This window comes from Canis lupus, chromosome 9, assembly GCF_003254725.2.
Source record: "Canis lupus dingo isolate Sandy chromosome 9, ASM325472v2, whole genome shotgun sequence".
Taxonomy (NCBI): Eukaryota; Metazoa; Chordata; class Mammalia; order Carnivora; family Canidae; genus Canis; species Canis lupus.
In genome coordinates, this window is record NC_064251.1 from 15,464,337 (window position 1) to 15,489,200 (window position 24,864).

The 24,864-nt window shown below is 38.7% G+C and overlaps 1 protein-coding gene across 3 annotated transcripts in view; it reads right to left on the reverse strand.

The window, feature by feature from the left end:
- The window catches only part of TANC2 (tetratricopeptide repeat, ankyrin repeat and coiled-coil containing 2), a 369,309-nt gene extending 344,752 nt beyond the window's left edge, over positions 1–24,557 (reverse strand). For 2 of the 3 annotated variants that reach the window (XM_025436730.3, XM_049114606.1), the window contains exon 1: positions 24,196–24,557. The gene's annotated coding sequence lies outside the window, so the exon portion shown is untranslated. The remainder of the gene's footprint in view (positions 1–24,195) is intronic. The other variant, XM_025436738.3, reaches the window with a different exon arrangement.
- Between the last annotated feature and the right edge of the window lie 307 nt (positions 24,558–24,864).

The window sequence follows — 24,864 nt, forward strand, 5'->3', positions numbered from 1 at the left end:
CCTAGCATACAACCAAAAATCAGGAGATTCCAAAGAAAATGTGACCTGCACTAAAAACTTCTCTCAGCTCCAAATTCATCCTTTTTGCCTGCTCTGTGAAAAAGGATCTGAGACCTTTAAGTATTTCTTCGTTTGCCAGCTGACACAATGTTAATTAAGCTTTATCAGGAGTCACTGGAGAGACTTTGCAGAAGCAAAGTTTTGTTCCTATGTTTCACTGGGCTTGCTCAGCAGACTCCTACAGTACACAGGATTTCTCCAGCACATGGTTCCTGCAGCAAAAGTAGCTTCTCCAACATCAAGTTACTACAGCATGTGCAGCTTATCCAATGCCCTGCCCCTGGGCTACAGGGTAGACAAGAGTACCCAGCAACCAGCACCTTCCCCAAACACTCTCCCTCTGGTGGTTTTATAGTAGAGTACCTTTAGTGAGACACATTCCTTTCCTCAGCAGGGCAGATTTCCAGCAATTTTGGAAGGTAGATTTCCAGAAAGTTCTTTCAGTGTGGCATCACAGCAATTTCTCTGCCATTCAAGTGAGTCATGACCATGCCCTTTCCAACAAAGTGTAGATGTCATTTGGGGGTTGGGGAGAGCAGTCTTCCTTGGATACTCTATTTCACTCAGTCTAGTAGTGTCTTCTCTATATTTCTGCTATTCCTAATTTCTCTTCTGACTAGCCACATTACTCTATTTTCTTGTTACAGTTAGAAATTCTTTATATTAAATGTTCTCTATTCAAATTACTATGTAGCTTCTCTCTCATGACTAGACTCAGACTGATACAGAAGCCAAATAAAAAAAAAATAAAAATAAATTTTTAAAAAAAACCTTAATGTAGAAAAGTAAAACTAATCCATGGTAGCAGAAGTTAAAAAAAAAAAAAAAAAAAGCTGCCTCTTGTTTGGGGGAACAGAGGAGGACTCAATAGAAAGAAGCATGAAAAAACTTTCTTAGATGATACAAATGTTCTATACCATGTTTGTGGTAATGGTTACACAGATATGTATAACTGCTAGAACTTATTAAACTAAACATTAATATCTTTGCATTTGATTCTTTATAAATCATACCTCAATTAAAAGGAAGATAAAAAGGAATCCAAGGTTCCATGCCTGATCAGGAAATGTATGATTCTACTGCTGGGAATATCATGTTGTTCCAAAATCCAAGAAAGTGCTCAAAATAATGACCAGTGCATGTAGCAAGGAACTACTCTGAAGTTGCTCCCACTAGGCAAACCAGGAACAATTTGAGCAACAAATAAATGATAGAAATAGATCATAACCCACTAAATAAAGAAGGAACCCATGAGTTCATATTATTAATTAAGGAATGGAAGACAAAGGCTTGGCTGGCTCCTCCATATGAGAATATTGTGAAATAATAGAAGATATATATATTAGTCTCTGCTCCCAGTTTCTAGCACAGAGCTTCTAAAACCAGTATAATTTCCTAAGTGATACAACACTAGGAACATCTCTTATTCTAATATATGTCTTAGACCTATCACTGACACAGGGCTCCTAACCCTTGTAAATTCCTAAATAATAACAGTACTAGGCATGCATCTTCTGTTGTAATGAGACAACTTTGGGTGGGCTCCTGGATGGGCTCCCGGATGACTCTAAGATGGGAGCTGGTCACCAGAAAGACCAAACCAGGCTGAGAAGCCTATAATTTTCACCTTTATCCCACATCCTCCAAAGAGAGCACAAGGTATAAAAAAGTAAATAATTGATCATGCCTACATGAAGAAGCCTCTATAAAATCCCAATAGCATGGGGTTCAGGGAATTTCCTGGCTGGCAAATACACCATACAGGAAGGTAGCAAACACACCACACCAGGCCAGAAGCTCCTGCACTTGGGACCCTTTTAGACCTCACCCTATGTATTTCTTCATCTGGCTCTTCATCTGTACCCTTTATCATGACCTTTAATAAGCTGGTAAATGTGTCTCCCTGAGTTCTATGAACCACTCTAGTGGTTCATAGAACCACTCTACTCTGATTCAAATTAACTGAATCAAAGGTGTGTGTGTGGGGGGGGGGGGGGTATTGGAACCTCTAATTTACAGCCCATTGATCAGAAGCACAAGTGATAACCTGAACTTGAGACTGGCATCTGAAGTTGGGGTAAGGTGGAGCAGTCTGGTAAAACTGAGCACTTACCTGTGAGATTTGACACTATGTTTGGGTAAATAATGTCAGAATTAAATTGTAGGACACTCAGCTGGTGTCAGAGAGTTACTATGTAAGTAAAATGGCTTTTTCCCTACTCAAGAAGAAAAAAAAAAAAAAAACCTGAGTTTTTCCAATTTAAATATCAGCTAATACACAGACAAAATAGTTAAGCTAGGGATGCCTGGGTAGCTCAGCGGTTGAGCACCTGCCCCTGGCTCAGGGCATGATCCGCAGTCTCAGGATTGAGTCCCACATCGGGCTCCCTGCCTGGAGCCTGCTTCTGCCTCTGCCTATTTCTCTGCCTTTCTCTCTGTGTCTTTCATGAATAAATAAATAAAATATTTAAAAAAAAAAAAAAAAAGCTAAGCTAGAGAATCATCATTCTTCAGTCATCCTAGTAATAATTCCAATGAATATTATTTTTTAAGATTCTATTTATTTATTTTTAGAGGAGAGACAGAGAGAGTCATGCATGCACTCTCTCACACAAGGGGAGGGGAAGAGAGAAAGGAGAGAATCCCAAGCAGACTCCTTGCTGAGTCGAGATCACGACCTCAGCCAAAACCAAGAGTCAGACACTCAACAACTAAGCCACCCAGGAGACTCTAATTCCACTGAGAATTATTAACAATACTAAAATGAGTAGGTAAAAGTGTGATTTACATATAGTTCACACTTGAACCACATAGGTCTGAATTGCATGGGTCCACTTACATGGAATTTTTTTTTATGCAGTCCAGTACTATGTATATAGTTTCTCTTATGATTTTCCTTTTTTAAAATTATTTTTAATTTTTATAACATTTTTATTTGAGTATGGTTGACACACAATGTTACATTCCTTTCAGGTGTACAACACAGTGACTCAACTTCTCTATATGTTATGGAATGCTCACCACAATGTAACTACCATCTGTCACCATACAACACTATTATAATATCACTGATTATATTCCCTATACTATACCCTTTATTCCCATGACATATTCATTGCCTTACGATTTTCTTAATATCATATTCTCTTCTCTAGCTTACCTTACTGTAAGGATACAGTACATAATAATACAGCATACAAAATATGTTTTAATTGACTTCATGTTATTGGTAAGCCTTCTAGTCACAGGCTGTTACTAGTCAAGTTTTTGGAGAGTCAAAAAGTTATACTCAGATTTTCCCCAAAACAAATTATACCTGGATTTTCTACTGTATGAAGGGCTCAGCACCTCCAACCCCTGCACCATCCAAGGGTCATCTACAAATTCAAAATATCTTCCAACAAATTATTATATACCACAAAAAGAAAATAGTAACTTTGCAGTGGAGAAAACTGGTGACACCACTTTAACCAAGTGATCAGAGTTATTAACACGACCAATAATGGATCAAATCAGAATTATGTGCATGCACCAAAACACACATCATTTATATAGTATTCTTGCCCCAAAAATAAAAAACTCAAGGAAATAGGGATGCCTGAGTGGCTCAGCAGTTGAGCGGCTGCCTTCAGCTCAGGTTATGAGCCCAGGATCCCAGATCCTGCGAGGAGCCTGCTTCTCCCTCTGCCTGTGTCTCTGCCTCTCTCTCTCTCTTTCTGTCTCTCATGAATAAACAAATAAATCTTAAAAAAAAAAAAACTCAAGGAAACAGACAAACCAAGCCAAGACATAGTGTACTAGTGTACAAAATAACTAGCTGTACTCTTTCAATATCAATGCCAAGAAACAAGAGAGGCTGAGCAATTGCTCTAGATTAAAGATTAAATTCACAACAATCCTGGAATGAATATTAGAATGAATCCTAGACTTGGGGGAGTACAGTGTGCAAAATGTTATGTGGACATATTAGAAAAGAGATAAAATTTAAACACAGACTGTGGGTGAAATAATATGCCAATATTAAACATTTATAAATATTTATAAATATGTATATTAAATAAATATTTTCAGATTTTGATAATTCCAAGAGATGTAGGAGAATGTCCTTAGAAAACAAACACCACAGGGGATCCCTCAGCGGCTCAGTGGTTTAGCACCTGCCTTTGGCCCAGGGCATGATCCTGGAGTCCTGAGATCGAGTCCCATGTCAGGCTCCCTGCAGTGGGGCCTGCTTCTCCCTCGGTCTGTGTCTCTGCCTCTGTGTGTGTGTGTCTCTCATGAATAAATAAATAAAATCTTATTTTTTAAAAAAGAAAACAAACATCATAGTATTTATTTATTTATTTATTTATTTATTTATTTATTTATTTATTTTTGAGGCAGGGGGCAAAGCCCAACACAGGGCTCAATCTCCCAACCCTGAGATCACTACCTGAGCGAAAACCCGGGGTCAGATGCTTAACCCAGTGCACTACCCAGGTTCCCTAACACGATAGAATTTAGATGCAAACACATGAACACTGCAACCTACTCTCAAATTATTCAGAAAATACATAGAGGGGCACCTGGGTGGCTCAGGTGGTTAAGCCAATATCGGTCTTCAGCTCAGGTCATGATCCCAGGGTCCTGGGATTGAGCCCCTCTCCTCCTACCCCTATCCCTTGCGCATGCACTCTCTCTCTCTTTCTCTCTCTCAAATAAATAAATAAATAAATAAATCTTTAAAAAAAAGAAAATACATAATAGAATAGTAATGCACATGTTAGCAATTGGTGAATCTGCACGATGGAAATTCTTTTTCCTCCCAACTTTCACTGTATGTTTTAATTTCAAAATAAAAAATTGAAAAAAAAAAAGAACGGGAGGTGAAAAATGGAACAGTATTATAGACAACTCTTGAAGGGTTTGCTACAAAATGGAACAGAGAAATTAGGTGGTAGCTGGAGGAAAAACTAAGGTCAAGAAAACTTTTTTTTAATAAAGATTTTATTTATTTAATCATGAGACACAAAGAGAGGGGCAGAGACATAGGCAAAGGGAGAAGCAGGCTCCCTGCAGAGAGCCTGATGCAGGACTCAATCCCAGGACCCCAGGATGGCAACCTGAGCCAAAGGCAGATCAACCACTGAGCCACCAAGGTGTCCCAACAAAACTTTTTTTTAACATGAGAGAAATAATATGTTTGAATGCTGATGGGAATCAATCAGTCAGAGAAGAAAAACTGAAGGAGGAGAAAATAATCGAGGCAATGTTCTTGAGTAGGCAAAATTGGATATGATCTAGTACACGAATAGAGAAACTGCCTTCAGACAGAAGTAGGCACAGTTCTACAGTAACTAAGAATATGTGAATACTTATGCTGATAAATGAGTAAATATGACTGGAATTCTTGAGAAGTTCTCCTCAACTTTTTCAATTACAGTAGGAAGAAAAGTCATTAGCTGAGAAAAAGAATGGAAGTATTAGAAATGAGATGCGAAAGGGAAAAAAAGAGGGAAAAAATATAAAATAATCATCCATGCATTCTCCCTCCTACTAGACTAAGGATATATAACATGATTTCCTAGAAGCATGAGGGTTCTATTTGAGGTTTATGGTCATGAATTTCAAATGAAACCAATCAGCAAAATTGTATGTTTTTCACTAACCACATTCAGCTTCATGGGTGCAGGCATGGAACAGGCAGAAATGGATTTAACTAGGAATGTGGTTTTGGCACAGCAAGGACAACTAATCAATAAAGTAGAAATGATGTCAAAGGTATGTACAAGGGAAAACTAAGATTATGAGTGATTTGAATAAGGAAAGGAAAGAGGTTATCAAGCCCTTGAGACAATGAAATAGTGATAGAATCAATAGATTAGAGTTCCTAATGGGGTTAATGAATTATTGGGAGTCGGGGTACTAAGGGGAAAAAGATTTGGAAAGAGCAAGTGGTGATCAGAGAGTGGGACTGAAAATTAAAATTATGGGGAGGTTGTAATTATGTCAAGATCTAGGGTATAGCTTTGGTAATGAAAGATTTAGGTTAGGTGGAAGACAAGATCAATGAAGGTGATTCAAAGAACTGAAATTCAAAGAACTGAAAGATCTGAATGTTGAAAAAATATCTACATGATTGAAATCACCAAGAACTGAGATCAGACATAGTATTGGTGAGAGAAAAGGGAAGTATAAACAAAAAAGTAAAAAGAAGGAAGGAATCCTGTGAAATAAAGAATTTGGCTGGCTTTTGTTCCTGGTTCCAGGGAGTCTCTAAATCCTAGGAATTTCCTGAATGACAGGAGTGTCATTGGAGATGACTCATGGCGGGCCCCTAAACACTTTATGCTAATAAAATGACTCAGGATGGGGGTTGCCTACACCAAAGAGACCAACCATGTAATCAGAGGGTTAGGGCTTTGAGCCACAATATCACAGCCTTCCTTCCAGTGAGGAGAAGGGGGCTGGAGACTGAGTTTAATCAGTGACCAATGAATCAATCAATCATGCCTATATACCAAAACCCCAATAAAAACCCTAGACACCAAAGTCTGGGTGAGCTTCAGGGTTAGCAATACTCTGTGTACCGCAAATACACTGATGTGCCAGGAGGAGGATGACATATCCCGATTCCTAAGGGGGAAGACACCAAAAGCTGCACATTTGACAGACCTTACCCTATGTGCCCCTTCTTTTGGCTGGTTCTGTTTTGTATCTTTTTTGCCACAGTAAAACTGTGTAAGTGTAGCACTTTCCCAAGTTGTATAGCTATTCTAGATTATAGAACCTGACAGAGGTAGCACGAACTCCCACATCTGCAGCCAGTTGGTTACAAGTGAGAGTGATTCTGGGAACCCCCTAGCCTGCAACTGGTGTCTAAAGTGAAAATTGTCCTGTGGAGGAGGACTGTGCCCTTAATATGTGAAGTTTGGTCTAATCTTAGGTAGTAACCATCAAAAGTCATTGTAGGGGATGAACCAGGAAATAAAGTCAACAGCAATAGAGGTTGTAGTAAAAAGAATGTGATGACATGAATTTCAAAACCAGAAAATTTTAGGAAGAGAGGAGAATGATTTCAATACAGAAAGGGGAAAATGAAAAGAGTATCTATCTCCACCTCCAGTGGTATGAGGGTTATGAGAAGAAAAAAAGGGTTATGAGAAGAAAAAAAGAGCATCACTTGAGATGGCAGAAAGAGTAATAATGTCCTCAGAAAAGATAAAATTCCCAACACACTACAAATTTTAGAGGCTATGAGAATAAGAAGGACTAAGTGAAAGAAATTCACAAAAATGGGAGTATCCAGTGACTGAGAACAACCAAGTGAGAGTATTATCCTGAAAGTCAAAGAGTTCAAGGAAGAGAGTGTAATCAATTGTATCAAACAATACTGATAGATCAAGCAAGAGAAACTAAGAAACTACCAACAGATTAAGCAATATGAAAGTCACTGATGACCATAACAAGAAGTTTCAGTGAAAAAGTGGGAGAGGAAGCCTGGTTGGAATGGGTTCAAAGAGAGTAGAGCTCTGACTTTCCAACACTCTGGAAATCAACTAAAGGCATACAATAAACTAAGAAATGGTTATTTAAGCAAACTAGGCCACATTGGGTAAGAACGATGTAAACCTGTGGCATTTTTGCCTGGGGCTACTCTCATTCTCCTAATCCTGCCCTCCACAAATAGCAGCATGGTAGAGTAGGCCATGAAAAACCAGGAGCTTTGCTGCTGGTGCCAAACAGGACTCAATTTTTTGCACTGTGAATTAAAGTAGCCATCTCAGTGGTAGGTGAACAGAGGCAGTTGTCAGATCTCCTAGCCTGAGGCTGTAGCACTGTTTGGAGCAAGAAATAAACTAATGGACTACCTAGGGATTTAACAGGAAGTTCCAAGTAGTGATAACAGCCATAAGAAGATGATCATCTATTCTCATGCCCCAATTAATCATTTTTTTAATTGTATCAAGACAATTCATTGGGGAAAAAGGATAGTCTTTTCAAGAAATGGTATTGGGGCAACTGGATATCCATATGTAGAAAAAAACAAACTTAGACCATTACCTTATACCATATCCAAAAATTAACTCAAAATGGATCACAAATCCAGAAATTCCACTCCTAGTGATCTATCAAGAAGAAATTAAAATACATATCCACACCAAGGCTTGCACATGAATGATTATAGCAGTATTATTCATTAAAACCTAAAACTAAAAATAAAACTAGAAATAATCCAAATGTGTGAATTTGTATGCCCATACAATGAAATAATATTCACCAATAAAAAGGAATGAAATACTGACATACTCAACATGGATTAACCTCAAAAACATTATGTTAAGTGAAAGAAGACAGAAGCAAAAGACTGCATATTATAAAACAATACTACATACTTATGATTTCTTTTATATGAATGTCCAAAGCCAATTTATAGAAAGAAAAGCAGATGAATGGTTGCCTAAGGCTAGCATTAGGAATGGAGAGTGAATGCAAATGTGCTCAAAGGAATTTGGGGGAGTGATGAAAATATTGTGAAACTGGACTGTGGTGATGACTGCACAATTCCCTATCATCCATCATTCAATTGTACTGTTACCATAGGTAAATTCTGAAATTTGTACATTATACCTCAATAAAGCTATAAAAAAAAAAAGTGAGTTGGATACGGTAAACACAGATAACTGTTTTACAGAGTCTAGTATAAATGATAAAAGAAATGGGGTAGTAGACAAAAGTTAGTGAGGTTAAGAGAGTGTTTCTTTGAAATGAAAAAAATTACAATATGCTCTTATGCTATTGACAGTGATCCAGAAAAGGAAAAACAGGTTAGAATTACAGGAAGAATGTCCTTGAGAAGGTAAGAAGGGGTGGGCTCAAAGGAACAATTGGTGCGAATGACCTTCAATAGAAGTTAATTTACAATACCAGTTACTTTACCATAACTGGTAAAGATGCAGGCGTTAGGAAGACTTTCTATTTTCTTAATGAAATAGAAAAGAAGGTCACCAGCTGAAAGAGAGGATGCAAAGGGAAATGTTGAAGATTTGCATGCAAGGAAAAGATATAATCATCTAAGCAAATGGAAGGTTGGAAAAACTAGAATCATCAAGTAGGATAGCTTAGCAGCACTAAGTAATGAATTTTAAAGTCCCTGGGTACTAACTAAGAATTTAAAGTCAACATAGTTGTTCTGCTCCAGCCATATACAGCTAAAAGTGCACAGGTATAAAAAAAGTAGAGCTGGTTTTAACCAGGATTAGGTTTTGCTAGGCAAGAACAACAAAGGGAGAGGGTTGTTAAGGGGGTTGAGTATAGATGCAGAAGAGCAACTACAATGAGAATTCACCAAGTCAGAAAAGAAACTGAAAACATGTATGCGCTGAGGGACAGTGAAAAGGGAATTCACCAAGTCAGAAAAGGAACTGAGGACATATATGTATCAAGGAAAAGTGAAAAGATGGTAAATTAAAAGGCTCCAGTGAAGTCAAAGATTTAAGGTTGTTGGGTACTTAAAAGTGAACCAGAAAAATTGGAAGTGGTAGTTGGAGAGTAAAATGCCAGAAATTACATTATAGAAAGCTGTAGCTATTGGTAATAACAATTTATGAAACAGTAACACTCAATCCTGGCCACACATGAAAGTCACCTTGGAAAACTGTTAAAAATAACATACCAAGCTACAGCTCAGATTAACCAAATCAGAATCTCTGAGAGTGAATCCTAGGCCCCTGTAGTTTCTCAAAGCTCCCCCAGTTAATGCAGATATACTGAGGGTTTAAAAACATCTGTACAGGGCAGCCCCCCGTGGCTCAGCGGTTTAGTACCGCCTTCAGCCTGGAGTGGGATCCTGGGGTCCCACATCGGGCTCCCTGCATGGAGCCTGCTTCTCCCTCTGCCTGTGTCTCTGCCTCTCTCTATATATGTTTCTCATGCATGAATAAATAAAATCTTTTTTAAAAATTAAAAAATAAAACCATCTGCATAGGATATGCCATAGAAATGAATGGCTGACAGGATGCCTGTGTGGCTTAGTGGTTGAGTGTCTGCCTTTGGCTCAGATTGTGATCCCAGGGTCCTAGGATCATGTCCCACATTGGGAGCCTCACAGGGAGCCTGCTTCTCTCTCTAATGTCTCTGGCTCTCTCTCTGTGTCTCTCATGAATAAATAAATAAAATCTAGAAAAAAAGAAAGAAAGGAATGAATGGCTGAGGTAAAGTAAAGGACAAGATCAGCAGAGGAGGGCAGCCCTAGTGGCCCAGCGGTTTAGCGCTGCCTTCAGCCAGGGGTGTGATCCTAGAGACCAGGATAGGATGAGTCCCAAGTCAGGCTCCCTGCATGGAGCCTGCTTCTCCCTCTATCTGTGTCTCTGCCTCTCTCTCTCTCTCTCTCTGTCTCTCTCTCTCATGAATAAATAAAATCTTTAAAAAAAAAAAAAAAAAAAAAAACAAACAAAGATCAGCAGAGGAGAGGAAGTAAAGAGGCCACAACCACAATACCAGAAGGATCATCTGTGTGGATACTATAATCACCAACAATCATAACTGGAGTAGTTGGAGAGTACCAAAGCTGCAGCTAGAGAAAGCAAAGAGAACACTTAACCCATGTCAATAGGAGGAGCCACCACTTAAGAACTCCACAGGGAAGCAACACCCTCAGGGGAGAGGTAAATTTACTCATAGTAAGAAGGTAGTCCTGTTTAGAGAACAGGTTAAAGATAAAGGGAATTTTGCAGAAGGACAAGATCAGAATTTTGCAGACTAACCAAGAACTCCAGAAGGCACAGAAAAGGGTTCAATGATCATAAGGGGTGAAAACTGGGATCATACAAGAGAAACAAAGGAAAGAAAAGGTCCAGACAAAACTACTGGAGGAGAATAAGGCCAGGAAATCTCAGAACACAAGCACCATATTTTTGAACACTACACAAAAACAACCACAGGAAAAGCTCTATGAAGTTAGAAAGGGCTTTCCTGAATCTAGCCACTTTGTAAAAGATTTTTTAAAATTAATTTCAAATAAAAATGAGTCACAGAAAGTATTAAGGTCAATTCCATATACTAATTACAAGAGAGAATAACGGGCAGAATAACATCCCTACAGACAAGGAAAGCATGCCAGAAAGACATGCCCACATAACAGATCAGAACTGTAACGTGCTATTTCAAAATGAACTAAAGACCTTAAGAGAATGATACAAGATATGAAAGAACAACAGATGTAAGAACTATAAAAATTCTAAATAATTAAAAACAAAAGGAAAGAATCATTCCAGAAATAAAGACAAGAGTGAATAAAAACAGATAGCCCCTTATCAAAAATACAAAGTAAAAAAAGGAGAAAGTTTTAAAACCCAAAGAGATCAAAAAGGTTTGAGAAAAATTGACAACTATTGAAAATAGGCAAAGATTGAACATAGTCATAGGAACCCATGAAGAAAAATCGAAGCAAAGACCAGAATAATAACAATAGTAATTCAAAAAAAATTTCCTGAAATAAATATTTGAAACTACATTTTGAAAGAGCACAGTATGTACCTGGAAAAATCAACTCAGAATGACCTATTTTACTATACTATTATTAAACATTAAAGAGTAAGAAAAAAGTGAGGAGGGGAAACTGGGGTCAGAAAGGGGGAAATACAGAACTATAGACAGGAGTCTGGGATGTGATATGAACCGGCAGTACTGGGTTTCCCAGGATATAAAAGGGTTAAAATGCACAATAAGATTAGATCTGATAATCTCAGTGTACATAAGGGTGGCAAGACTATTTGTGTAGGAGATGAAGAACATGTTTATTATAAAGAAAGTAGAATCAGACTGGCATCAGACTTATCTACTGCACAAGCTTGAAAATGATGGTGTATAGGTTACATAGTAGGAAAAAAAGGGTGGGAGGATGATGATCCAACAACACTACTCAGCCTAGATAAAAGACAGACATTTTCACTCAAGAAAGGATTTAGTAATTGTGCCACATCCACTGAGGCACAAATGCTTTTCTGGCATCTATTAAGATAGTCATGTGTTTCTTTTTTTCCAGTCTCTACCTCTCCCAAAGTTGTGGCTGGCAATACAGAAATGGCCAAATCCAAGAACATCATATACAACCAGTCCTAGAAAGCTTCAAGAAACTTAGATCCCAAGGAATGCATACTTTGCCAACAAGCACAAAAGGCCTCAAAAAGATTTAGGGCAATATTTCCAAACAATGAGTGCCAATACAGAGGCCACAAGTGTTCATTAAGCTCAAAGTAATCAAATACAAGATCTTAAAAGATGCCAGCCCTAAAGTTGGACAGGCTTACCTTTTATCATCCAACCCAGTCTCAGGAAGTTTACATATTTCCGTAGTGTCAAAGGTACCAGGCTTTAGCAACCAAAATCCTATAGTCAGGCCTAAGTCAAAGCTGAGGCCCAGACCCCACAAAGTACCCCCAAAGACTCTGGAAAAAAGGTTTCTATCAACTTTGAGGGTCAAAGAACTGTATAAAATGTGGACTACTGTCCACATGGGAAGGCATCTCTCTATGCTATTTTGTATAAATACAATACAGAGTCTCCTAACTCATCCCAAAAGAGAGAGGTAATCATAATGGTTTTGATCTGGTAACTTTAATATTGTAATTATGTTAATATTTAACTGTCCTTGCCTTCCTGAAATGAGTCCTGATGTATTATCTTTTAAATACACTACTAGTTTTATCTTGCTAATATTTTATTTAGAATGTTTGCTTCTCTGGAGTGCCCGGTGGCTCAGTCAGTTAAGCATCCAACTCTTGATTTCGACTCATGTTGAGATCTCAGGGTCATGGTATTGAGTCCTGCATCGAGCTCCATGCTCAGCAGGGAGTCTGCTGGAGATTCTCTCTCTTCCTCTATCCCTCCTCCCATCTGCACATGCTCTCTCTCTCTAAAATAAACAAATAAATCTTTAAAAAAAAAAAAAAAAAGAACGTTTGCTTCTCTGGTCATAAGTAAGAGTGGACTGTTCATAGTGGCTCCAAAAAAAGAAAGAAAAAAGGCAAACAATCTTAATGTCCATCCGTTGTGGAACAACAGAATAAATTATGGTGTAGTATGCTTTGGAATGTTATCCAGCTTTTTAAAATTAGAGTTCCATTTACTAAACTGGAGACATGCCATGATACATTCTTAAAAGAATAAAGCAAATTACAAAAAGCCTGTATATGTGTGTGTATATATACTTACATGTTTTTGAGCAACAAAAAGATGCTGAAAAACATTCAGTGTTGGTTAACACTGGCTACTCCAGGAAGAAAACTGGAGAAGGGAAAGACCTGAGAGGAAAGGAAAATACTAACTTTTCCTTTATTCACCTCTAGTTTGTTCAGTTTCATGGTTGCAAACAGAGTATTACTTTTATAACTTTTTATAAAGGTAGAACAGGGGAGGAGAATAGTTATTTATTAAAAGTAATGACAATAAACAGTAGTTGATAACTAAAAAATAACTACCTTTAATACATCCAAAGACAAAATTAGAATTAAATTATGTAAAGCAAGGAGAGGAATTGTTATGAAGTTCATTTATTTAAAAATAGAAAATAATCCAATCTGGAACTAAAGTTGCATATAAGTGGTCTTTCTCAAGTGTGTTAAGCAAGATGTCTTCAGGTTGAACTAGTTTTTATTTTATAGCTAGCGCAAACTTATCAGGTCATGGATATTTTGACAGCTAAGGATAAAACTAAGAGAAAGGAAGCCAAAGAAAAATATTCAATGAAAACTGTATGCATGATACACCAATTAGCAAAAATGGGCAAAATGGTACTGAAGTAATTGAAACTCAGGGGAAAAAATGAGATTTTGAATTGTTAACTAGTTATCTATGCTAAAGTAAAAGGAGTAAACTTTTTCTAATGTATTATTTTACACTATAAATAGACAAATCCTTTTTATTAAAGAAAGCAAACTGCCTTAACTGATTGTCACATACAAATCTTTAAAAAAGAAAAATTACAAAAAGCTATCAACATGTAGCATGGGTGATGGGGAGATAAAGTTATCATAGAAAATTCCAAAAAAAAAAAAAAGGAAAGGAAAAAAGAAAATTCCAGTTACAAGGCAGCCCAGATGGCTCAGCGGTTTAGCACTGCCTTCATCCCAGGGCCTGATCCTGAAGACCCAGGATCAAGTCCTATGTCAGGCTCCCTGCATGGAGCCTGCTTCTCCCTCTGCCTGTGTCTCTGCCTCTCTCTCTCTCTCTCTCTCTGTCCCTCATGAATAAATAAATAAAATCTTTTAAAAAAAGAGAAAATTCCAGTTATAGACAAAAGTAAGAAAGGCTTATAAAAATTGACGTTTCTGCAATCAAACAGAAAAGAACTGTCAAAGGGCTCACAGTCTCAAGAAATGCCGTGGTTTGCTATTTTGGGGGGAGATCAAAAACTGATTTTTTGCCAAGTTTGTAGTGCTTAAAGGGAAATAGCCCAAAAAGGTATGCATACCAGAAGTCTGCCCAACAGTATCTCACTTCTAGGTGTCTTTATTTTTAAGTTTACAGTTATTTAAGAACTCTTTCTCTCAACTCTCCTCAAATCTTTCATAAGAGAAAATTTCAGGATATAAAATAAATCAGTAGCTGAATTACCATGGGTCTTTTAAATGCCTTGCCAGGCTGAATAAGAGAGTAAGACAAGATAACAAAGAAAAGCTGGACTGACAATGCTAGTAAAGAACTGAAGGGAGGAGTTGGATGAAGCATGCATCAAAAAAGAGCAATCCAGGATGATTTCCATGGCTTAATAAAAATTACCATTCCAGGCAGCGTGGGTGGCTCAGCGGTTTAGCGCTGCCTTCGGCCCAGGGTGTGATCCCACGTTGGACTCCCTGCATGGAGCCTGCTTCTCCCTCTGCCTCTGTCTCTGCCCCCCCCCCCTCTCTCTCTCTCATGAATCAATTTAAAAAAATAATAACCATTCCTTAAATACTGGACATTGTCCTAAGGATTTTCAATGACATTATTTTACTCTCTCATCATCAAAACCCTGCAAGATAGATTTCAGACCTTCATATACCTAATGAGTGAGTGACAGAGTGATAATTTGAATCTGTTTTCATGATTCAAAAACTCACAAATTCATGTTCTTTCTACTATAAAATTGGTCTCATGATTGTAGAATTTCAAAAGCTTCTTACAACTAAACAACTGTATTATCATTCTATCATAAAGAAATGTGTGAGGTGCCTAGGTGGCTCAGTTGGTTAAGCATGTGACTCCTGATTTTGGCTCAGGTCATGATCTCAGAGTCATGAGACCAAGACCCACCTCAACGTCTGCATTGAGCATGGAACCTGCTTAAGATTCTCTCTCTCCCTCTGCCCCTCCCCCCTAAAAATAAAATAAAGGAATATCTGATAACTTCCAAAGAAGTCTTTCTCCCTCTTCAGAGCTCTAAAAAGAAAGAGCTAAGATTCTCTGATGCTAAAACAGGATTTTTTATGTAGCAAATCTTTACTCACATGTCTAATGAAACCAGCTACCTCCATTCACCCTAATTCCCAATCCAAGGGAGCCCAAAAGAATTCCTTGGAATTGGAACAAAAATAGACTTGTAGAGTAATAATACCCATCAAGCTTCCATAACCTGACTAGCTTTGCCCTATCAAATTTCAGGAATTAAAGCTAAACATTGTGGAACCCCCACAACCCAAGTTTGCAAAGGGCTTAAGAAAAGACTTCCTTCATTGAGACAGAAGGAATTTACCAAGATCTGAGGCATCCTCCATGACTAAAATGATTAAATCACAATGTCTACATATCCAGTACCATTTCCAAGGTTGTTTTTTCGTTTTAAGATTTTATTTATTTATTCATGAGAGACACAGTGAGAGGCAGAGACATAGGCATAGGGAGAAGCAGGTTCCCTGTAGGGAGCCTGATGCAGAACTTGATCCCAGGACCCTAGGATCACGACCTGAGCTAAAGGCAGATGCTCAACTGCTGAGCCACCCAGATGCCCACCCATTTTCAAGTTTAGTAACTAACTAGTCTACTTACAATCCACAGGTGGGGTATCCATGCAATAAAAAAAGTGGTGCCATATTTCTTCATGTTGTCAATCTCTATAATCGGATGTCATTTGATATAATCAGATATGATAGTCCAAGTATGGTATTACAGACAAGGAAATAAGCATGGCTATCTAATCCAAAGAGATCTGTTTGGAGTAAATAAGTTTTCCATTATTATCGTGTGTGTATGTGTGTGTCTATGTATTGCTTTATGAATTTTAGGTCTGCAATACTTTTGATATTTATAAAAAGGAATGTTTAAATCACTGTCTTTTCATAATACCTTTGCCACCCAATGAAAACAGTAAAACTAAACTTTAATACACTGGAGTCTTTTTTTTTTAACTATATTTTGCCCAGGTTAGAATGAATATTAGGACACAGAATTCTGAATTATACTATTAGCTTTTATTTAAGGAAGAATATGAAATGTCCACTTTCAATTGAAAGACTACAGTAGTCAAACTCCTTATACATAGTAGTCAACAAATATTTAAGTGAATAATTTAATGTGCAAAAATCCCCCAATTTTTCCAATGTACCTAATCTAACTCAGCTCATATGCCTTAAACACAAGGTATATGTATAACAAATTAATATAAAAAATCAAGTTTTTCATAGAACAACCTTTATTAATACAAAATATGCATATAAGAGAGACTGGGGCAAACAAAGAAAAATATTCTTCTATGCTGTGCTTCAAAACTCTTTACTTGGGTTCCTCTTCTCAGGAATAGGATCAATTAATATGCTTTGTTAGAAACTTCTTCAGAGTTAGACATTATACAGTTGTAACACGAAGACCCAATAGGAGACTGTCAGATAAATCCTTACTAAGGCAAAGTAGCCAATGTTTTCTCAGTCGATAGAAGCAATTATGCCCTGCGAGAGACTTCAACAGACATAGTTGGTCTATCTCCAACTTATGACATTCAATGACCATTTATAAAATACCTAAGGACTGGTAACTATCTGTAAAGGGCTAGCCAGTCAATATCTAGGTTTTGTTGTGCTAACTACCCAACTCTGGCTGTACACATGAAACAGCCATAACCAATGTAAATGAATGAGCATGGCCATATGCCAATAAAACTTCCTTCATGGCCAGTGAATTTGAATTTCCTATAATTTTCACATATCACAAAGCATTATTCTTCCTCTGATATCTTTTCAATCACTTAAAAATATAAAAACCAATCTTAGCTTGCAGATCATACCAAAACAGACGTTGGGCTACGTTTGGCCCATGCACCGTAGTGTGCCAACCCCTGTAATATATAATGAAAAATCAGCTAAAGTTCATACACAGAACCTTCTAATCTTCCTCCCCCAACCCAGGAAATAAAAAAGGAATAAAAATTGGTTTATCTTTAGAGTTAGTTTTTTGTGGTTGTTGTTTATTTAAATTTCATTAACATATAATGTATTATTGGTTTCAGAGGCAGAGGTTAGTGATTCATCAGTCTTCTACAATACTCAGGGCTCATGACATCCCATGCCCTCCTTAATGTCCATCACTCAGATACCTCATCCATCCACCCATCGACCCCTCCCTTCCCTCCCCTCCAGCTATCCTCAGTTTGTTTCCTATGATTAAGAGTCTTTAGAGTTAGTTTTAACTATAGTCCAGGAGTTACTCTGAATAATATTCTAGATGGTGTACATATGTGTATTTCTCTACATGTATCTCCTGATGCCTAGAACTTTGAAGAAGAATATGGCAGGCAATGAGTCTAAAGAGAAGACAAAGATCAGACCATCATGAAGGACCTTACATGGTTTGCTAAGGAGTTTCCATTTTATCCATTAAGTGATGAGGTGATAAGATTCTGAAGAAAAGAATGACATAATCAGATGACCATGTTAGAAAGATCCCTCTGGCAGCAAAGTATCTAAGAAAGAAAGGTACATAAATGTGAAATAAAAAAGTAGAGATGTCTAAAGGGCAACTGGATTTATTTTTTTTAATAAAATAATTTTTATTGGTGTTCAATTTACCAACATACAGAATAACACCCAGTGCTCATCCCGTCAAGTATCCTCCTCAGTGCCCGTCACCCACTCACCCCCACCCCCCACCCTCCTCCCCTTCCACCACCCCTAGTTCGTTTCCCAGAGTTAGGATTTAGGCAACTGGATTAAAAAAAAAAAAAAAAAAAAAAAAAAAACACCACAGTAACAAGATTGCTCACTATAATGCAACTACATTTAAATGGCATCAGAATCTCTCACGTTCTGATAAAAAGGAGTTTGAGAGATAGGATATACCTACTATTCACTGAATAAAGACAGAAATTAATATTATGGGCAAGAAAAGGGTAAAGCAAAAGCATGATTAAAACTAATACAAACTTAATTCTTTCGCCTCTTAAACCTAGTCATTTATACCTCCAACTATTCAAAGACAAATAGAAGCTGAACATAACAAGATATTTTTGTAACATATGGGCCCATAAAAAAGCAACTTATCTGATACTTAAAACATCCACAAACACACTTTTCAAATGACTTATAAAGATTTTTGTTAAACAAAATAAACTGACCTAATAAATTTGTTTCCAGAAATAATCATGGTATTGTAATTAGACAGAGCTTTCCAAAATAAGAATAATCCCTACCAGAAAATTTTTTCATGTATTTCATCCTCACCCTGCTTTAAACCTTCTAAAACTCAGGCCCAAATTTATTGTTCTCCATCTAACATTACCTTGAATCTTAAATACTCAAGGTAAAATACATCTAAAAGAAAGGAAAAGGGCCATTGGTTGAGAAAATGTTGCTCTAAGTCTTTAAACTCTTCTTTTAACCCATTTCTTTCCATGGATTTTTTTAAAGAGACTCATCAGGAATATGTACCCTCCATCATCATATGGAGCTCAACTCATTTTTTTATTGTAAACAATCTTCATGTAATACAAATTACTACAAAAGATGTTATTTAAACAAACCAGGTGATATTTTTCATATTATAACAAAGACTATTTACTTATACAGTATATTTATATGGTGCTTTCTCTCCAAATAATAACGATATTTGTTAACTACAAGTACTCAGCAGATAGGACAATGCTGAGTTTCAATTCATTCACAAAGGAAAAAATAGTCCAAATAATTAAACTAACTTCCAAACTATTTTATATTTGTTACCTTGATCAGACTAGTACTAGAAAAGTAAACAGCCATCTGCAACAGCTTGTTCTAGCCCCTTGAAATAAAATCTGGGAACCATGAGTAAATATTCCAGCTAACATTGGTGATTCTGTGTAAGTATATTCAACTACTATGCCCAATCACTAGATTTCAGAAATTCAGTTTTAATTCTATTGTAAAAGGAAGAAATATGACAAGGAGAGAACTTTGATGCATTTCTTTTATGTATACTTGTTTTCCAAGATCAACTACGCTAATATTCCCCTTTTGTAACTGTACCGGTTTAGTATATGGTGGTCCCCTGCTAAACTGCCCATAGTCCGAAGCAGATGATCCTCCTTCCGATGTATAGTCAGAAATAACCCAAGGCTACACCACATCGCCTAGGTCATTCACCTCATTTCATCTCATCACATAAGTATTTTATCATCTCAGTCATCACAAGAAGAATAAATTCAACAAAGTAAGATATTTTGAGAGTAGAGACCACATTCTCATAACTATTACAATGCACTGTTTTAATTGCTCTATTTTGGGTTTTTTTGTTGTTTTTTTTTAAAGATTTTATTTATTTATTCATGATAGTCACACAGAGAGAGACAGAGAGGCAGAGACACAGACAGAGGGAGAAGCAGGCTCCATGCAGAGAGCCCGACGTAGGACTCGATCCCGGGTCTCCAGGACCGCACCCCGGGCCAAAAGGCAGGCGCCAAACCGCTGTGCCACCCAGGGATCCCTAATTGTTCTATTTTGTTATTGTTGTTAATCTCTTACCATGCCTAATTTATAAATTAAATTTTAATAAATAAATAAATAAATAAATAAGCAAACTTTATTGTAGGAACATACTCATAGAAAAAAAAAAACAGTATATATGGGTTCAGTACTATCTACGGTTTCAGGCATCCACTGGGGTGTCTTAGAATGTATCCCTTGCAGATAAGGGGGGATTACTGTTCTCCTTTCTAGGCTTACTTTCTTCTCCATTCAAAATAATGCACACAAAGTCATTCAAAAAATATGAAAAAAGCAAAAGTATTTATGGGGAAGTATGGGGGAAAACTAGAGAACCAGCATGGGACAGTCCAAGAATCAAACATGGAAGAGGGAAATAATGGAATGTTTAACAATGTTTTAGTAAAACTTTATGATAAAGATGTAAACATCAAATTAGGTTTCATAAGTGAAGTATGCTAAAAGGAACTATCAACCAATCTAAAATACAAAGAATGATCTAACTCTATGACAATTTATTAAGTACACTAAAGTATATAAACATAAATCCTAAATAAATCTTAGCCATAATCAATAGATTATCTTGAATCCCCTTACCAATAAATGTATATAAAAATGAAAGAAGTGTTTGATTACATGAGATATGTGATTTACAGAATGGCAGAAAGTTTGGCTTACAGAAGAAAATAGCTGTTACAAGTATAAGAGAGGATTGGTTTGGTTTTTTTTTTGTTTTTGTTTTTGTTTTGTAAAGACTTTATTTATTTATTCAAGAAAGACACAGAAAGAAGAAAGCAGAGGGAGAAGCAGGCTCCCATGGGGAGCCTGATGCAGGACTCAATCCCAGGATCCGGGATCACGACCTGAGCCAAAGGCAGACGCTCAACCACTGAGCCACCCAGGTACCTTGATTGTTATTCTTTTTTCTTTTTTCTTTTTTTAGGAGAAGAGAAACAAAGAGAGAATCTTAAGCAGGCTCCACACCCAGCATATAAGCCCAACTCAGGGATCGATCTCACAACCCTGAGATCATGAACTGAGCTGAAATCAAGTGTTGGATGCTTAACTAACTGAGCCACCCAATTGCCCCTACTGTTCTTTATGATTTACACATTTTTAATAAATATTAATTCATATGTAATATATATGAAACAATATGTATTTCTGAAAATCTGAGCCAAGATTCTTGATGCAAGTGGTAAAATGTACACCAGCATCCAACCCATTTTTGCTACTTTTCAAAATAAAATAGAGATAAAAGTATGAAGATATAGGAGAAATAGATCATTTCTCCTTAATTTTCCTCGAGAAAGTAAAGATTTACTGGTGCTTTTAAAGAGATAGTATGTAGATCCCTGTGTATGTGCTGCATTATCTCTTTAAAATCACCAATAGGGATCCCTGGGTGGCGCAGCGGTTTGGCGCCTGCCTTTGGCCCAGGGCGTGATCCTGGAGACCCGGGATCGAATCCCACATCGGGCTTCCGGTGCATGGAGCCTGCTTCTCCCTCTGCCTATGTCTCTGCCTCTCTCTTTCTCTCTCTGTGACTATCATAAATAAATAAAAATTATAAAAAAAAAAAAAAAAAAAAAAAAAAAAAATAAAATCACCAATAAACCTTTATTGCACACTATGTACACACATACACACACACCAAACTACTTGAAAGTAACTTTGTATCTCTAAAGCTCCCCCCAAACCAACCTGCATTGCAAATATTTCCTTAATCACATAAAAAGTACTAATATTCCTCTACTCACAATCCCAGAGATAAATTACAAAAGTAAATCCTGTAAGAGAAATGTTCATACTATAAGTAACTATTTTTGGTATATTCGTAGGCTTAACATTTATATGTCTTACTACATACCTACTGAATTGCAACAACTCTTCTACTTGCCAGCTAAATCTGATTCTTGACTGGCCAATGCAAGTTATTGAACATCTCTGTGTTTCGGTTTCTCATCAGTAAAACGTAAATAAACAGGACATACTTGATAGGGTGTTGAAATTGATTAAAACATGAATAACAGGACTGGTACAGAGTAAGTGCTATATCCGGGTGAGCTATTACACCTACTTCTACTAGTAATAGTACTCCATCTTTCCAAACATATTAAAAACATTCTGAACAATTTGAATTACTGACTAAAACTAGATATTATTAAAAACAGACATTAAATCTGAAACCTGATTAACAGTAAGTTTAAACCCCTGCAACTTTGAAAAGAATAGATGACTAATAGAGCCACATAATCACTCTCAAGAACAATCTGGGGAAAGTGGTTTTCCCAAGTGCAACTATCAATTTCTTCCCTTACACAAGGGGGCAGTGATAACAAGAAAAGAATGGGGCTCTGCAACACCTCTTCCTACAGACAGTAGGGGGTGGCAGTACATATGGCTTACAGTCAGAACAAAACAGGAAGACCCAACAGAACTGCTCTTTATTCTCCTCTGGCCCTCTCCTCTCTGCTTTAGCCCCAACATAGCCTCAAGGTGAGGGCCGTATCTATAGAAAACACTAAAACCCAAAATTAACCACGAAGGAAAATCCAGTTTTGTCTTTGAAGCAAATGATCCCTTAGTGGCTGAATGTGGATGCAAGAGGAAGCCAATCAGTATGAATTTTCAGATTATCTAGCAAATTACTTACTGCTATTATAAGAACAACATTCTTCAGGCAAGTAATTCAATTTCTCTACAGTAATCACAACATAAAACACCAAAATTTCAATCATTAACTATATCCTAATGAACAGGATATTCCTGTTTGTTTCATAGCATGTAGACACTCATTGAATGTACATATGTAAGTTATATCACATAGCTCATTGAACTATCTTTTGTTACTTCTGAAATTCCAGCTATTTACTGACAATCCTCTCAAAACACAGATATTCTTCTTAAGTGGAAGTCACAATGTTTCACAGATGTGGATAATTTCATACATAGAGAAAGAAACAGAATATTTAACGTAGAGAAAGAAACAGAGAAAGAATATTTAATATTTTATTCTTGTGCTCACATTCCTAGGATGATATACCTGGGAAGCGCTGCAAGAAGTGCTCCACTGACAGTATCCATGTTGCTGCTTTTTATGCTACATTTACTGTATTCAATTTTTTTCCCTATTTTGCCACCTCAACACCAAGAACATGCAAGAATATAGCACTACTGTCATTCACTGTAATTAACCACTGCAATAGCTTTTGGCTCCAACCCCTCAAAATGCCTGAAAATTTATCCCTTTTGTTCACCATATTGTTTTGTTTTCCTCATTCCAGATATTTTCACCTGTGTGAAAATGAAGACAGGGGCACATAGGAAAAAATAAATCCCTATGCCTAATGATCTTGAACTCAGAATTACAATCAGGATGTGGTGTGGGGTTTTTTTGTTTATTGTTTTTCTTTTCCTGGAGAGGAGCAGAGAACAGAGTAGAAAGACACCCAAAATACCCAATCTTCCTAATGTTAATTATCACTGTTTATATTTTGTGAAACCCATTTTAAACATTCCACAACTGAAATAAAAGACAGGACACGATTATATCGGTGCTCTACAAGCTGACGGCAAAACCTGGAATTATTTTAGCCCTATTTTTTCTTTCCCATCTCACAACCAGACACGATATGCTTTTTTTTTTTCTTTCACGTGGGTACGTACTATATCTCATAAAATAGCATATCCTAGCTCCTCTCGATTTCCTGAGATAAAATATCTAGCAATGAGCCTTATTAATCTTTTTCTTACACCACATCTCCTTTCCCAGGGGGACTGTTAATATCGCTCACAACACTTCTACCATGAATTTCAATGCCACACAGGCCAACCCACCCTGCGCCTTACCTGGCACATTTCACAACTACTTTTTATGCTGCATTCTGGGGGCACATTTTGCAACTCGCTCTGCACCACATTGCCTGCCACGTTTAGCAATCTGCCTCGCATCTCACCCTGGGTCCCCGGCATCTAGAGCCTCTCTCGGTACCGAATTCCATGACACCTTCGGTGACATCGAAGTGACCGTCCCCCTCCCCATCGGAAGCCACCCTGGGTGCCACATTTGGAGCCAACCTTCCCCACACCTTGGACACCGGAGGCACTTCGCTGCCGTTTCGCTGATTCCCAGCTCGCCCCCGCCCCTCTCCCAGGAGCCGAGGCAGTGGAGGCGAACGCCCCTGTCACTAAGGCGACCCCTCCTTCCGCCGCTCCCTCGGTCTCTTACCTGCGGCTCTGAGGGGCTCGCTGCACCTCGGGGCCAAGCCCCGGTCCCCGGGATCCCCAGTGAGGACCGCGCCGCCCGCCGGCGCCGCCCGCGATTCCCAGAGCACCTCGCTGCGCTCCGACGCCCGCGGTGGGTCTGCGCCCCGGAAAGGCGCGGCGGGGCCTCGCGGCGGGCAAGCGCAGCCCGCGGCGGTCCTCCTGTCAGCGGCGGCGCGGGTGCAAGCTCTCGCCCCTCAGCGCGGCGGCGGCGGCGGCGGCGGTGGCGGCGGCGGCGGCGGCGGCGGCGGCGGTGGCGGCGGCGGCGGCGGCGGCGGCGGCAGCTGCGGCGGGCGCCTCGCTCCGCCTCGCGCGCGGCACAGCCGGGAGGTGAGCGCGAGGGGGATGGGAACGGGGGCGGGGCCGCCCAGAGGAGGCGCGGAGGGCGGCGGCGGGAGGGCAGCGCCGGCAGCCCCGAGCCCCCGCGCTCAGAGTGCTCGCACCTTCCCCCGCCCGGCGGGCGGCTCGCGCGAGGCGGCTGTGCCAGCGGGCCCCGCCGGAGCAGCGCACCCAGCAACCCGCGCCCGGCCGGCCGCTCGCTAGCGCCGCCGCCGCGCCGGGGGCGTCTCACCCTCCCAGGCCGCCCGCAGCCCCGCCCCCTCCGGGCCGGGGTGGGGAGGAGCGCGAGCGCGGA